The 14910-nt window shown below is 41.0% G+C and overlaps 1 protein-coding gene across 1 annotated transcript in view; it reads right to left on the bottom strand.

Annotated features, from left to right (window-relative positions):
- Nucleotides 1-9182, bottom strand: part of PTPDC1 (protein tyrosine phosphatase domain containing 1) — a 73863-nt gene extending 64681 nt beyond the window's left edge. The window contains exon 1 of the mRNA XM_018052507.1: nucleotides 8809-9182. The gene's annotated coding sequence lies outside the window, so the exon portion shown is untranslated. The remainder of the gene's footprint in view (nucleotides 1-8808) is intronic.

The following is a 14910-nucleotide window of genomic DNA, read 5'->3' as shown; positions in this document are numbered from 1 at the left end:
CTAGGCTCCTCTGTCCATGGGACATCATATTAACACAGAGAACAAGAAAAATCATGTGATCATATAATACATGAGCAGAAACAGTTTAACATCAATTAATGATAAAAACTCTCAAAAATTAGAAGAGAACTTCACTAACCTAATACAGATTATTTTTTAAAAATCACAGCTAACATCATTCTCAACAGCAAGATGCTAAGCTTTCCCCCAACATCAGGAACAAGGCAAGGATATCCTCTCTTTGTTGCTGTTGTTCAGTCCTTGTGTCCAACTCTTTGTGACTTTAGCATACCAGGACTTCAGCATGCCAGGCTCCACTGTCCAACACTTATCTCCTGGAGTTTGTTCAAATTCATGTCCACTGAGTCAGTGAAGCTATTTAATCATCTCATCCTCTGCTGCTCCCTTCCCCTTTTACCTTCAATCATTCTCAGCCTCAGGCTCTTTTCCAATGAGTTGGCTCTTCGAATCAGTTGGCCAAAGTGTTGGAGCTTCAGCTTCAACATCAGTCCTTCCAATGAATATTCAGTGTTGATTTCCTTTAGGATTGACTGGTTTGATCTCCTTGCAGTCGAAGGGACTCTCAAGAGTCGTCTCCAGCACCACAATTCAAAAGCATCAATTCTTCAGCGCTCAACATTTTTCATGGTCCAACTTTCAGAACTGTATGTGAGCACTGGAAAAACCATAGCTTTGACTATACAGACCTGTGTCAGCAAAGTATGCCTCTACTTTGGAATATGGTGTCTGGGTTTGTTAGAGCTTTTCTTCCAAGGAGCAAGCTTTAATTTTGTGGCTGCAGTCACTGTCTGCAATGATTTTGGAGCCCAAGAAAATAAAATCTGTCAGTTTCCACTTTTTTCCCTCCTATTCGCCATGAAGTGATTAAAAAGATCTTAGTTTTTGAATATTCAGTTTTAAGCCAGTTTTTTCACTCTCCTCTTTCACTCTCATCAAGCAGCTCTTTAGTTCCTCTTCATTTTCTGCCATTAGAGTGGTATCATCTGCATATCTGAGGATGTTGATATTTCTCTCAGCAATCTTGATTCCAGCTTGTGATTCAGCCAGCCCGCATTCTGTATGATATACTGTGCATGTAAATGAAATAGGCAGAGTGACAATAACAGCCTTGTCATACTCCTTTCCCAGTTTTGAACCAGTCAGTAGTTTCATGTTCAGTTCTAACTTGCTTCTTTACCTGCATACAAGTTTCTCAGGAGACAGGTAAGGCGGTGTGGTATTCCCTTCTCTTAAGAATTTTCCAGTTTGTTGTGGTCCACAAAGGCTTTAGCATAATCAATGAAGCATAAATGGATGTTTTTCTGGAATTCTCTTGCTTTCTCCATGATCCAATGAATGTTTGCAATTCGATCTCTGGTTCCTCTACCTCTTTGAAACCCAGCTTGTACATATGGAAGTTCTCGGTTCACATACTACTGAAGCCTAGCTTGAATAATTTTGAGCATAAGATGTTAAGTATTTCCCCTGAGATCAGTAACAGGGCAAGGATGTCCTGTCTCATCACTTCTAATTCAACCTCATACTGAAAGTCCTAGCTAGTGTATTTAAATAAAAAAAAAAGAAATGAAGGGTATTCAGGCTAGAAAGGAAGAAATATGTAAAACTGCTTTAACCACAGACAATGTAACTGTATTCAGAAGACCCCAAAGAATCTACCAAATAACTCTTCTTCATAATGAGTTTAGCAAAGTCAAAAGGTACACAGTTCAGTTCAGTTCAGCTCAGTGGCTCAGTTGTGTCCGACTCTTTGCGACCCCATGAATCGCAGCATTCCAGGCCTCCCTGTCCATCAACAACTTCCAGAGTTCCCTCAGACTCGCATCCATCGAGTCTGTGATGCCATCCAGCCATCTCATCCTCGGTCGTCCCCTTCTCCTCCTGTCCCCAATCCCTCCCAGCATCACAGTCTTTTCCAATGAGTCAACCCTTCACATGAGGTGCCCAAAGTACTGGAGTTTCAGCTTCAGCATCAGCATCATTCCCTCCAAAGAAATCCTAGGACTGATCTCCTTCAGAATGGACTGGCTGGATCTCCTTGGAGTCCAAGGGACTCTCAAGAGTCTCCTCCAACACCACAGTTCAAAAGCATCAATTCTTTGGCGCTCAGCTTTCTTCACAGTCCAACTCTCACATCCATACATGACCACTGGAAAAACCATAGCCTTGACTAGACAGACCTTTGTTGGCAAAGTAATATCTCTGCTTTTCAATATGCTATCTAGGTTGGTCATAACTTTTCTTCCAAGGAGTAAGCGTCTTTTAATTTCATGGCTGCAGTCACCATCTGCAGTGATTTTGGAGCCAAAAAAATAAAGTCTGACACTGTTTCCACTGTTTCCCCATCTATTTGCCATGAAGTGATGGGACCAGATGCCATGATCTTTGTTTTCTGAATGTTGAGTTTTAAGCCAACTTTTTAACTCTCCTCTTTCACTTTCATCAAGAGGCTTTTTAGTTCCTCTTCACTTTCTGCCATAAAGGTGGTGTCATCTGCATATCTGAGGTTATTGAGATTTCTCCCAGCAATCTTCATTCCAGCTTGTGCTTCTTCCAGCCCAGCGTTTCTCATGATGTACTCTGCATAGAAGTTAAATAAGCAGGGTGACAATATACAGCCTTGACATACTCCTTTTCCTATTTGGAACCAGTCTGTTGTTCCATGTCCAGTTCGAACTGTTGCTTCCTGACCTGCATACAGGTTTCTCAAGAGGCAGGTCAGGTGGTCTGGTATTCCCATCTCTTTCAGGATTTTCCACAGTTTATTGTGATCCACACAGTCAAAGGCTTTGGCATAGTCAGTAAAGCAGAAATAGATGTTTTTTTGGAACTCCAGCTGACACATAAAAGTCAACTAATCAGTAAAGATGTTAATTTTCTGTGACCTAATGTAATCCCTATTGAAATTCTAGCCAGGTTTTTTTTTTTTTAATAGAAATATATAAACTTACTTCAAAAATTTGTGGAAAAGTAGAGGTACTAGAATAACCAATTCAATTCTGGGAAAGAAAAGCAAAAGCTTAAGAATTTATATTATTCATTTCAAGACTCACAGTAATGAACATGGGGGCGGGGCGGGGGGGGGGAAGAATAGACACATCAATCAATGAAATAGAATAGAGAGTATGGAAACAGACCTACACAAATACTGTCAATTTTTGACAAAGGTGAAAAGGCAATTCAATGGAGAAAGAAGAGTCTTTTCAATAAATCATGCTACACGTTGGGAGTCCATATACAACAAACTGAACTTCACATCTTACACAAAAATTAACTTGAGGTGGATCACAGACCTAAATGTAAAATGTAGAAACTAAAAAAAATTCTGTAAGAAAACTTAGGGAAAAAACCAGTGTGATTTTGAGTTTGGTAATGAGTTTTTAAGTACAATACTAAAAGCAAAATTCATTAAAGAAAAAAATTTTAAGGGAGAAGTCAAGATGGCAGAATAGGAGGACCCAGAACTTGTCTCTCCTCACAATTACATCAAGAATACATCTACAAATGGAACAATTCTCACAGAGCACCTTCTGAACATTAGTGGAAGACTCTGGACACCTAAATGGATAAAAAAAAAATCCCCTAACAACCAGGTAGGACCAAAGAAAGAAAAAAAGAAAAGGAATCAAAAAAGGGGCCAGCAATCCTGGCGGGAAGCTAAAGGTGAGGACAGGTTCCCACATTCAGAAAATGTGGGGAGAACAGCTGGGGCAGAAAGGGAACTTTGGGGAATCAGAGGAGATGGCCCTTTCTGTGGAAGGCAGAACAAAGTAAGAAATGCATGCATGGTCTGTGCCTCAACCCTGAGCACTCCAGTATGAGTTGTGTGTCTCCTGGTGTAGAGGGCACTGAGTGCTGGAAAGTGGGGTTCAGAGAGTGGACTCAGGGAGGATTGGCTGTGAAAAGGCAGCCTGAAGTAACAGGACTAAGGGCCCCACAACCAGGAAAGTTTAGGAAAGTTTACACAAAAAAGCTGGGACATCATAGAAGCAAGGCATCATTATTGAGTGGCACAGAAGGGGCAGGGCCACCATTGCAACCCCCTTCCTCAACCATCTGCTTCAGCCTCTGCAGGCACTGGGAGGGACTCCCACCAGAGTGATCCTGCCCCAGTATAACTGCCTGTCAGTCTCCACTGCCACAGGTACTTCGCGCATAGCCCAGGGGTCACCGTACCCCTCCCTGGCCTGGGTGAATAAGTGTGCTTCAATGATGAGCAGATTAGAGCAAGTCCTGGTTTCTAATACCATTTTCCAATGAAAGGATCCAGGGAAATGTGATTTTACATAAACAAAGAATGAAATAATGTCATTTGCAGCAGCACAGATGAAACTGGAGATTGTCATACTAAGTGAAGTTAAGCTAGAAAAAGACAGATACCATATGATTTATGTGGAATCTAAAATATGACACAAATGAACTTATTTACAAAACAGTCACAGACACAGAAAATAGACTTGTGGTTGCCAAGGGGAAGCGGGATGGGGAGGAATGGATTGGGAGTTTGGGATTAACACATGCAAACTATTATATATATTAATAGAATGGATAAACATCAAGGTCCTACTGTACAGCACAGGGAATTATATTCAATATCTTGTAAAAAGCCATATGGAAAATAAAAAAGTAAAAAACAACAAAGATAAACAAAAAGAGAAATGGCTGATTTTAGAAGTGGAGTAGAGAATATACAAGATGATCCTGGCCCAGAAAGTAGGAAAGTGCTCAAAACACAAACTGCTAGGGCTATCTCAAAGTGATTCAGAAGCCAACTAAAACAGCTCACAATGGCAAATGCTGGAACAATCTGAACAACAAAATAAATAATGCAGTTTTTAGTTATAACTGTATGATGATCGAAAACTCTGACACCCTCAATAATAATAAAATTAGATCTTTGATATTTTTCCAAATTTTAATCGTATATAATTGCGTCTTTGTGCAAATATATATATTTTTCAAAGCATGAAGACAGAGTATACAGGAACATACTGAAAAGAGACATATAAACTAGTATATGTTAAGCGGGGAAGAAGCCAGGACAGTTAGGGACTCATGAGGCCATATATAAATACCTGAGTTGCTACTAGGAGCCAAGAACTATGAGAGGCATGAGGAATACAAGGATAAATAGTTCCTGACCTTTAAAAACATCATTGTCTGGGAGAAAGAATAAAAGCATATACCCAGGGAGTATTTTTATTCAGTTATCTCTCCTTTCCCTATAAGTCTGAGAAAGAATTCCAGCATATGATTTTGTTTTCCTGTATTACTCCAAATCCTCCCAAATCCACTCATGATGTTTGTCTCCAGCAAATAAAATAAAATATAAAAATTCTGAAGGATTTACTGAAAAGACTGGAAAAGAAGAGAACTTAAGTGTTAACAATGTATAACTGACTAGATAAAACTTCCTTCAGAGACTTCCCCAACAGAACCCTCCTGGGGGTGGGGAAATGGGCAGTGGGGAGAAAGAGGTACAGAATTGAGGTAAAAAAGGAGCACAGAAATAATTCTGTTCCTGGGTTGGTAGACTGGGTTTCTGTAGACTAATTTAATAAATAGATTCTTAGGTCCCTATTTTAGCAACAAAACATCTGCTCACAAAGAACTGAAATTATGCACGTAAAAAGCATATTTATTTGTCATATGCTACTCAATTAAAAAATATAAGGTATAAAATAGAATGCAGAGTATGATCTCATTTTTATTAAGAAATACGTAAATAGAACAGGTACACAAAGACCAGAAGAACATATGCCAAAATATTAACAGAGTGTATTTTATTTTCTGATTATCAGTACAAGTTTGATATTGACTTTATATTTACCTATCTTTATTTATTTCTAGAAAACATTATTTTTAAAAGTCAATACATATTATATGCAAACTTCCTGGGAAACAGTATTGTGTCTATAATAAAATAAAAACATAGAAACAACACGAATTAAACTACTGGGCAATTTAAACCCTAACTCAGAAGATTTTTTAAATGGAGAAAATATAAATCCTCTAGAACATTTTTCACCTGGAGCTAAATTAAATTAGCCTTTATAAAGCTATAAAAGTAACATATTAGGATTGACTTTGAAAACAGTATCATTCTAAATGAGAAAATGTTTCCATGAGTAGCTAAGATCATATGGCCCTTCTTAAACATATAGGAATCTAAGAATCTATAATAATTGATCCATTTAAAATATTATAATGTCTAGCACAAGTATTCAAACATTTTTGATGAAATAAAGTCCTGAGTTCATTTATAGGGACAGACAACCTTCCTTTTGAAGGGAAGAGTGCCACAAACTATTAGATCAAGTGTGCAGAAGAAATGGTGCTGCTTGAACTGTAGTGAATAAACACAACTCCAAGATCAAAAAAGACATGCCTTTGTTTCCCTCAAGTACTATTTGTAGGCCTTCTCTAAACCATTCTCCACCTGCAATGGCCAGCTCCTCGCACTATGAACACAGCAGCATCCAGACAGCAAAGTATGAGCCAAAGACTAATACCTATTCACATCCAAGAGAAAGAACAAAGAGAGGAAGTATTCTTTCATAGCAACTGGAATAGGCTAGTTAATGGTTTTGCAGTAGAATCTGCCACTCAAAAAGTTATGGATTAAAATCATAAAGGTTTACTACCCAAGAGAACAAATGTTAGGTTTTAAACAAGACAAAAAAAAAAAAAAAAAAGAAGAAAACATGATCATTACCAAACTGAGAAAATGTTAAAGCAGAATCCCTATTAATAAAGTTTTTTTTCATGCAAGTGTAAGTAGATAGTTTCAATTTTTCATCACTGTAACTAGTTACAATGCAAAATTCATAGCTTCTTTAAAAATCCAATTTGCTCAATTTACTGTGATCAGATTGATCACTGTTTGAAAGTGTTGGAATTGCGGTTGGAGCACCAGGTCTTCCTTAAACCAAAACTCACTTTATTTCCTCTATCCCATATTGCCTCCATAAGAACTAGAAAAATAAAACCTTTTTAGCAGCAAAGTGCATTAAATGAGAGTTAATAATTGCAAAGAAATGTTTTGATTATTTAACTTACATTTTTTAGAACATGAAATATATAAGCAAATTAAGAATTAATAATTAAATATATCTTTTGGTGAGAATGAAGTGATATGGGAAAGAACAGATAAAGTCACCGGAAAAGAAACATTTCAGTGTATACATATTCATACCAACAATACCATTTATTTTTAGAACTAAAGAAAAATCTTCAGATTCTGAGGCATTTGGAAGGAGAATGAGATATGCTCTTAAGAGAACTGTGATTTAAGGTTTATCTTCAGCATAATTTTATGATTTCCAATGGAATTGTGAGGTTCAAGCTCATCTCCTAGAAGAATTTTCTAAATTGTGTGAACTTGAACAATCCATATGATTAACAAGAGGGAGATTATTAATCAATAGTAGAACAATACAACAGAACATGCAAACTTACAGACTGGAAGCATTATGAATGAATTGTGGTTTTTAAACTTTTTTAATGGTGTTTTAAATTTTAATATGGACTTTAAAATAAATGCCTTGAGCCATTTTCTTAGATGTATCAGAGTAGCAACAAAGGAAGGTGTACAAAAAAAGAGGGGAGAGAAAGGGGGGAGAAAGGAAGGAAGGAAGAGGGAGGGAGGAAGGAAGAAAGAAAACCAAAATTGCCAGCACTTTCTCAAACTGAGAGCTGTGCAAGGTGCTAGCTCATAAACCTTGGCTTCTCCCAAAGCTTGGTTGGCCACCTCTTTAGAAGAAAAGATGTAATCTCTGCTCTTTTGAATCCCTAGGGTACACCCAAGGAGGACGTGGGGGCTGGGTGGGAAATAGAGTAGTTGTTTTCCAAATGGTCCCTGGATCACCAAAATGGAATCACCTAGTAACAGTTAAAATGCAGATTACCAGGCTAGGTCCCAGATACTGAATTGACGTTTCTTGGGTGTGGCGGGCTGGGAGTATTCATATTTTAAGTCACAAAGCAGAATTCTTGGTTGGGACATAACTGGAACAGAGGCTGAGAGGCAACATGATGAATGGGTTTGGAGCCACAGAGGCTTGGGTTTAAATTCCAGTTCTTCATTAAATAGCTCTAACTGTAGCATGTCACCCAAACCCTTGGATCCTCAATTTTCTCATTATAGAAGGTGGAATGACAGTCTGTTTTGGAGACCAAGTAAAATTATGTGTATGTACGTGTGAGGCGTCACAAAACTTTTCTAATAGACGACCTTTCAAGTTCTTCCAACTCGTTTGCTTTAATCCTCTAATATATACACCTATCACTAGAACGTCTCTTTATCTCTTCCCTTAAAGCAGGATTTCTCACCTTTTTCTCATCTACCCCCTCTCCTCCCAGGAGCCTTTCTAAGCATTTTCTCCTCTAATTCCCCAGTCCGAGACAGACAGTACTTAAGTTTTGTGGCCCTTTGGAAAGCCACAAGCCATTGTATTGTCCGAGATCTTTTTCCCCTCAAAAATATGAGCACCATCATCCACGTTGACAATGTCCATCCTCGAGAGAGGTGACTTGGTCAAGGTCACACCACAAATTAGGAGCAGGATCTAGTCTACATTGGCCACAAACCGATGGTCTGGAACCGGCCCATCCGCCCTCCCCCTCAGTTTACTCATTTACTTTTAATTAGTTACTGATATTTAAAAATCCAGAGCTCCTACAGAAGGATGTCGGGTCCTGGGCGGGGCTGAGAGAGGCCCCTCGCAACCGGGCCCTGCAGCCCCGATACCCAGGCCAGTCCCCCTCACTGAGGTGCCCGCCAGCACTCACCACGTGAGGATTCAGACGTTTAACATGCAGCTGGAATCGCCGGCGCAGCTAAGTTAACAGCAGATCGCGCGCCTCTCCCGCGGCTTCTCATCCTTAGCCCTCGTAGCGGCGGCCGGGTCGGCTTTACTGCCTTCCCCGCCCCACTTGTCTCCCGTCCGCCGGCTGACCTCCGCCCCAGCCCTAACTGAACCCCTCAGGCCGTGCTTCGCCGAGGTGTCCCAGAGGCCCCAGCGCTGCCCAGCAGGACAAGCAATACTACCGCCCCTCACAGTCCCGCCTGACTGACCAGGCCGCGCCCGCCTAGCGGTCCATTCACCGCCGCTGGGCTCTAGGGGCTGAGGCAAAGCTCCCTCCGCGATCCCCGGCGCGTCCCCGCTGCCTCGCACTGCACCAATCGCCGCCGCGCGCTGCTGCACGTGACGCGCGCGGGCCAATAGCAGCTTGAGATGGCCCGTGACGCGGCTGGTGGCTCTGGGAGCTTTCAAAGTGGGCTGAGGGGGCTGCGGCGTGCTAAGTGCCTGTTCAGCTGACGGTGTTGGGTGGTTTCGGGGTCAGTTCTGCGGGACTGAGGGTAGCCGAAGTCCAGTTTTGACTCCCCCTGCTCTCCCCGGACTACACCAGTAGAAGAAAAAAGGGAAAGGAGTACTTGGGACGAGGGCTGACACAGTATGGGGTTTGGCCAGCCTCTCAGCCCTGGACCGAGAGCCTGTTTTCCACCTTTTTTTCCTCCGTTGTCATCCTAGTCCAGCCCCAGTCTTACTGACTACCTCAGTTCAGTTCAGTTCAGTCGCTCAGTCGTGTCCGACTCTTTGCGACCCCATGAATCGCAACACCCCAGGCCTCCCTGTCCATCACCAACTCCCGGAGGTCACTCAGACTCGCGTCCATCGAGTTGGTGATGTCATCCAGCCATCTCATCCTCTGTCGTCCCCTTCTCCTCCTGTCCCCAATCCCTCTCAGCATCAGAGTCTTTTCCAATGAGTCAACTCTTCGCATGAGGTGGCCAGAGTACTGGAGTTTCAGCTTCAGCATCATTCCCTCCAAAGAAATCCCAGGGCTGATCTCCTTCAGAATGGACTGGTTGGATCTCCTTGCAGTCCAAGGGACTCTGAAGAGTCTTCTCCAACACCACAGTTCAAAAGCATCAATTCTTTGGCGCTCAGCTTTCTTCACAGTCCAACTCTCACATCCATACATGACCACAGGAAAAACCATAGCCTTGACTAGACGGACCTTAGTTGGCAAAGTAATATCTCTGCTTTTGAATATGCTATCTAGGTTGGTCATAACTTTTCTTCCAAGGAGTAAGCATCTTTTAATTTCATGGCTGCAGTCTGGCTACCTAGCCTCCAGCTAGCCCCAGATGTTCCCAAGGGCAGAAATACTGGGATTAGATCAAGGCCCAGCAGTCAGCCTCACACTAGTTCCGTTAACAGATGGAAGGATGGGTTTGCCTGCATGCCTAACTTTCAACATCCTAAACCCTTAGGCTTTTTTCCCCTCTCTCAGAAGGTGTTAGGTTGGTACCCCAGGAATGCAAACTCCGCTCTATCCTTACTGTTGGCTTCTATCCCCAAGTTTGGGCCAAAATGGTTGTAGCTTCAGACATCACCTTAGTTTTAGTTTGAACTAGTAGTCATTGTATTCTTCACCACTACTCTTTGCAGAAAAAGAAAAAAAAAAAGTTTCACAGTAACAATTATTAACTATCAAAAGTTGACCCTTGAGATATATGTATCTTTAAAATTCTATGATGATTGTCTGAAAAGGCATTTGGACTATTAGGTTGAATGATATGATACGGCATTGCCATTTGTTCTAAACAAATACAGTTTGAGTTGTGAGCTTAACTAGTCACTGTTTTGCAAAATGAAACACCAATTTTACTTGACTAAGAAACTAGTATTCAGACTTGAGTATTTGTCAGATTTTAAAAAAATCTCTTTTAGAAAGGATTCTTCCAGAAGCGCCACCCAAGAACTTCTATCTACATCTTACAGATTTGAACTTAGTAACATGGCCTTGCATGGTACTCTAAGCATATTTCTGTCCTCAATAAAATTCCCTTCCAAAAAAGGAAGGAAGAATGCCTTTGGATGAACAACTACAACCTCTTTTTATAAACACTTGCAAGTGGTCCTGTACCACACAACTCAGTAGAAATAATTCCTTCCCCTGGGTGTGCTGAACAACTTACTAGGCAAATATAAACTCTGTGGCTGACTCTGTGCTAAATGCTTTACATATATTTGCCTCTTAAATGCACAACAATCCTGCAAGGTGGGCAGGCATTACTAGCCCTCTCATGCACATGAACACTGAAAGATAATAGTGACAAACCATAGATATACCAAATTATATAGATATACTACTGAGCTGCTACACGGTATCTTACAAGCATATGGGCCTCAGGAATATAATTTCACGTACTAAGTCAAGAAGGACCACTCTACTCTGTCTAAAGCTGACTAGAATCAAACAAAATGAGAATAAGGCCACTCCCCTATAAGCGCAGGAAGCAGGCATCAGGTAATATACCAGTGTAAAACTATAGTTATGTCAAAACACCGATATAGTAATGTTTTACAAACAAATGCTTTTGATAAACAGTCGAAGCTAAAAGAGAACTGAAAAAGTTGAACTTGGTACTTCTCAACACTGTCCAGGGGAGAACAGTGCCCATATTAGAGTTTATTAGCAACCCACTCCAGTACTCTTGCCTGGAAAATCCCATGGACAGAGGAGCCTAATAGGCTGCAGTCCATGGGGTCGCCAAGAGTCGGACACGACTGAGCGACTTCACTTTCACTTTTCACTTTCATGCCTTGGAGAAGGAAATGACAACCCACTCCAGTGTTCTTGCCTGGAGAATCCCAGGGATGGGGGAGCCTGGTGGGCTCCCGTTTATGGGGTCGCACAGAGTCGGACACGACTGAAGCAACTTGGCAGCAGCAGCAGCAGTAAGTAATGAGACTGATTTTTTGCATGCAATAAACTTTAATGCTTATTGAATACATGCTGCTCCATTAAGCATAAGTATTAGTCAGATAATCCCTGCCTTTAGGGATTCCACAGTCAAGGGGGAGAAAGACAAGAGTACAGACAGTTTGAACACATCATGATACTATGGATGATATGGAACAGATGAGAAGGCATCCAGTCTGGAAGGGAGGGAAGGGAGTTGTCACAGAAGAATTTCTAAAGAACTGATGGCTCTAAATAATATATTTTTAAAAGAGCTGATGACTAATGGGGTATTGAAAATGGAACTGGAGACCACCAGCTAAGTGTAAGGAATGGTAGTACAAAAGTATGTAGATGGCAAAGAGGGTGAGGCATACTGACTACCGGGTATGAAGAGATAGGGGATAGGAGAGTACGTGGAACAGTTAGGCAGTGCCCTATCATGATGGGTCACATATTCATGCTAAGGAGTTTGATTGCTATGGCCGGTAACATCCATTGTCTCCTTGCTTTGGGAGGTGGGTGGGGGTGGGTGGAGTTACTTTTATCTTGTGTGCAGTTTTCTTGGTGGCATTCTTAATTTAGACATCTTCTGCTTCCCCAGCCAATGGATGGGCACTTGACACAAGCAAAGCCAATCAGATGAGAGGAAAATATGAGGGATAGGGAGTTGAGTGTTTAAACATCTGCGCTATAGAGCTGGTGAGGCTCTTGGATCCCATGAAAAGATTCCAAGATTGGATGGTACTCACAACTGACAATATTTTCATTAGAAAACCCAATAACCTAGAGATTAGTTACTTCATTTTCACATCTCACGACTAGGTACAAATACTGTATTTTCGTTGCTGAAAAGATGTACTCTATAATTATTGTGATTATTGTACTTTCTAGCCAAAAATTAAATTGTATTTAATCATCCCTGTTACAGAAAATCTGTACTATATAGAAATCATTTTTTAGTTAATATTAAAACAGTTTATTCCAGGCACCATCTCCAATTATGATATCCTCAGTAATACACCTTAGCCACTGCTCTGAATCTATCTACTGTTAAGGGAGATAAGTGGACAGTCATTCTTCAATGGTAAGTTGTTGCACTTATTGAAGACTTGCCGTGTTAGTTTATCTCAAATATTTCATTATTGAGTTGAATGAATGTTCTGGCTTGGCAGTTTTTAAAGTTGTAATTTTGTTTCCTTATGAAGCACAAGCTGGAATCAAGATTGCAGGGAGAAATATCAGTAACCTCAGATATGCAGATGACACCACCCTATTTAAGAAAGTGAAGAAGAGCTAAAGAGCCTCTTGATGAAAGTGAAAGAGGAGAGTGAAAAAGTTGGCTTAAAGCTCAACATTTGAAAACTAAGATCATGGCATCTGGTCCCATCCCTTCATGGCAAATAGATGGGGAAAGAGTGGCACTTTATTTTTGGGGGCCCCAAGAAAAAGAAATGCAAAAAAGCAAAATGGCTGTCTGAGGAGGCCTTACGATAGCTGTGAAAAGAAGGGAAGTGAAAGTAAAGAAGAAAAGGAAAGATATACCCATTTGAATGCAGAGTTCCAAAGAATAGCAAGGAGAGATAAGAAAGCCTTCCTCAGTGATCAATGCAAAGAAGTAGAGGAAAACAGTAGAATGGGAAAGACTAGAGATCTCTTCAAGAAAATTAGAGATACCAAGGGAACATTTCATGCAAAAATGGGCTCAATAAAGGACAGACTAGAAGCAAAAGATATTAAGAAGAGGTGGCAAGAATACACAGAAGAATTGTACAAAAAAGATCTCTGTGACCCAGATAATCACGATGGTGTGATCACTCACCTAGAGCCAGACATCCTGGAATGTGAAGTCAAGTGGGCCTTAGGAAGCATCACTATGAACAAAGCTAGTGGAGGTGATGGAATTCCAGTTGTGCTATTTCAAATCCTAAAAGATGATACTGTGAAAGTGCTGCACTCAATATGCCAGCAAATTTGGAAAACTCAGCAGTGGCACAGGATTGGAAAAGGTCAGTTTTCATTCCAACCCCAAAGAAAGGCAATGCCAAAGAATGCTCAAACTACCGCACAATTGTACTCACCTCACATGCTAGTAAAGTAATGCCTAAAATTCTGCAAGCCAGGCTTCAGCAATATGTGAACCATGAACTTCCAGATGTTTGAGCTGGTTTTAGAAAAAGCAAGGGAACCAGAGATCAAGTTGCCAAGATCCGCTGGATCATGGAAAAAGCAAGAGAGTTCCAGAAAAACATCTATTTCTGCTTTATTGACTATGCCAAAGCCTTTGACTGTGTGGATCACAATAAACTGTGGAAAATTCTGAAAGAGATAGGAATACCAGACCATCTGACCTGCCTCTTGAGAAACCTATATGCAGGTTAGGAAGCAACAGTTAGAACTGGACATGGAACAACAGACTGGTTCCAAATAGGAAAAGGAGTATGTCAAGACTGTATATTGTCACCCTGCTTATTTAACTTCTATGCAGAGTACATCATGAGAAACGCTGGGCTAGAAGAAGCACAAGCTGGAATGAAGATTGCTGGGAGAAATCTCAATAACCTCAGATATGCAGATGACACCACCCTTATGGCAGAAAGTGAAGAGCTAAAGAGCCTCTTGTTGAAAGTGAAAGAGGAGAGTGAAAAAGTTGGCTTAAAGCTCAACGTTCAGAAAACTAAGATCATTGCATCCGGTCCCATCACTTTATAGCAAACAGATGGGGAAACAGTGGGAACAGTGGCTGACTTTATTTTTCTGGGCTCCAAAATCACTGCAGATGGTGACTGCAGCCATGAAATTAAAAGACGCTTACTCCTTGGAAGGAAAGTTATGACCAACCTAGACAGCGTATTGAAATCAGAGACATTACTTTCCCAACAAAGGTCCATCTAGTCAAGGCTATGGTTTTTCCAGTAGTCATATATGGATATGAGAGTTGAACTATAAAGAAAGCTGAGCACCGAAGAATTGATGGTTTGAACTATGGTGCTGGAGAAGATTCTTGAGTCCCTTGGACTGCAAGGAGATCCAACCAGTCCATCCTAAGGGAGATCAGCCCTGAGTGTTCATTGGAAGGACTGGTGTTGAAGGTGAAACTCCAGTACTTTGGCCACCTGATGCAAAGAGCTGACTCAT

This window comes from Capra hircus, chromosome 8 (genome assembly GCF_001704415.2).
Source record: "Capra hircus breed San Clemente chromosome 8, ASM170441v1, whole genome shotgun sequence".
Classification (NCBI taxonomy): Eukaryota; Metazoa; Chordata; class Mammalia; order Artiodactyla; family Bovidae; genus Capra; species Capra hircus.
Note: the sequence above shows the minus strand (reverse complement) of the source record. Positions and strands in the feature narration are given on the sequence as shown.